This window comes from Anopheles ziemanni, unplaced genomic scaffold (assembly GCF_943734765.1).
Source record: "Anopheles ziemanni unplaced genomic scaffold, idAnoZiCoDA_A2_x.2 scaffold_14_ctg1, whole genome shotgun sequence".
Taxonomy (NCBI): domain Eukaryota; kingdom Metazoa; phylum Arthropoda; class Insecta; order Diptera; family Culicidae; genus Anopheles; species Anopheles ziemanni.
In genome coordinates this window covers 354,459-356,872 of record NW_026690049.1, presented here as the reverse complement: position 1 = coordinate 356,872, position 2,414 = coordinate 354,459, and positions in this window count along the sequence as shown.

The window sequence follows — 2,414 nt, the reverse complement described above, 5'->3', positions numbered from 1 at the left end:
GATGCTAGAAACGGTTTTTGAACCATTTCGGCATACTTGGATTCCCAACCCAAGATGCTAGAAACGGTTTTTGAACCATTTCGGCATACTTGGGTTGCCAACCCAAGATGCTAGAAACGGTTTTTGAACCATTTCGGCATACTTGGGTTGCCAACCCAAGATGCTAGAAACGGTTTTTGAACCATTTCGGCATACTTGGGTTGCCAACCCAAGATGCTAGAAACGGTTTTTGAACCATTTCGGCATACTTGGATTCCCAACCCAAGATGCTAGAAACGGTTTTTGAACCATTTCGGCATACTTGGGTTGCCAACCCAAGATGCTAGAAACGGTTTTTGAACCATTTAGGCATACTTGGATTCCCAACCCAAGATGCTAGCAACGGTTTTTGAACCATTTCGGCATACTTGGATTCCCAACCCAAGATGCTAGAAACGGTTTTTGAACCATTTCGGCATACTTGGATTCCCAACCCAAGATGCTAGAAACGGTTTTTGAACTATTTCGGCATACTTGGTTTGCCAACCCAAGATGCTAGAAACGGTTTTTGAACCATTTCGGCATACTTGGATTCCCAACCCAAGATGCTAGAAACGGTTTTTGAACCATTTCGGCATACTTGGGTTGCCAACCCAAGATGCTAGAAACGGTTTTTGAACCATTTCGGCATACTTGGATTCCCAACCCAAGATGCTAGAAACGGTTTTTGAACTATTTTGGCATACTTGGGTTGCCAACCCAAGATGCTAGAAACGGTTTTTGAACCATTGCGGCATACTTGGATTCCCAACCCAAGATGCTAGAAACGGTTTTTGAACCATTGCGGCATACTTGGATTCCCAACCCAAGATGCTAGAAACGGTTTTTGAACTATTTTGGCATACTTGGGTTGCCAACCCAAGATGCTAGAAACGGTTTTTGAACCATTTCGGCATACTTGGGTTGCCAACCCAAGATGCTAGAAACGGTTTTTGAACCATTTAGGCATACTTGGATTCCCAACCCAAGATGCTAGAAACGGTTTTTGAACCATTTCGGCATACTTGGATTCCCAACCCAAGATGCTAGAAACGGTTTTTGAACCATTTCGGCATACTTGGGTTGCCAACCCAAGATGCTAGAAACGGTTTTTGAACCATTTCGGCATACTTGGGTTCCCAACCCAAGATGCTAGAAACGGTTTTTGAACCATTTCGGCATACTTGGATTCCCAACCCAAGATGCTAGAAACGGTTTTTGAACCATTTCGGCATACTTGGGATGTCAACCCAAGATGCTAGAAACGGTTTTTGAACCATTTCGGCATACTTGGATTCCCAACCCAAGATGCTAGAAACGGTTTTTGAACCATTTCGGCATACTTGGGTTGCCATCCCAAGATGCTAGAAACGGTTTTTGAACCATTTCGGCATACTTGGATTCCCAACCCAAGATGCTAGAAACGGTTTTTGAACCATTTCGGCATACTTGGGTTGCCAACCCAAGATGCTAGAAACGGTTTTTGAACCATTTCGGCATACTTGGGTTGCCAACCGAAGATGCTAGAAACGGTTTTTGAACCATTTCGGCATACTTGGATTCCCAACCCAAGATGCTAGAAACGGTTTTTGAACCATTTCGGCATACTTGGGTTGCCAACCCAAGATGCTAGAAACGGTTTTTGAACCATTTCGGCATACTTGGGTTGCCAACCCAAGATGCTAGAAACGGTTTTTGAACCATTTCGGCATACTTGGGTTGCCAACCCAAGATGCTAGAAACGGTTTTTGAACCATTTCGGCATACTTGGATTCCCAACCCAAGATGCTAGAAACGGTTTTGAACCATTTCGGCATACTTGGGTTCCCAACCCAAGATGCTAGAAACGGTTTTTGAACCATTTTGGCATATTTGGGTTTCCAACCCAAGATGCTAGAAACGGTTTTTGAACCATTTCGGCATACTTGGATTCCCACCCCAAGATGCTAGAAACGGTTTTTGAACCATTTCGGCATACTTGGGTTGCCAACCCAAGATGCTAGAAACGGTTTTTGAACCATTTCGGCATACTTGGATTCCCAACTCAAAATGCTAGAAACGGTTTTTGAACCATTTCGGCATACTTGGGTTGCCAACCCAAGATGCTAGAAACGGTTTTTGAACCATTTCGGCATACTTGGGTTCCCAACCCAAGATGCTAGAAACGGTTTTTGAACTATTTTGGCATACCTGGGTTCCCAACCCAAGATGCTAGAAACGGTTTTTGAACCATTTCGGCATACTTGGATTCCCAACCCAAGATGCTAGAAACGGTTTTTGAACCATTTCGGCATACTTGGGTTGCCAAGCCAAGATGCTAGAAACGGTTTTTGAACCATTTCGGCATACTTGGATTCCCAACCCAAGATGCTAGAAACGGTTTTTGAACCACTTCG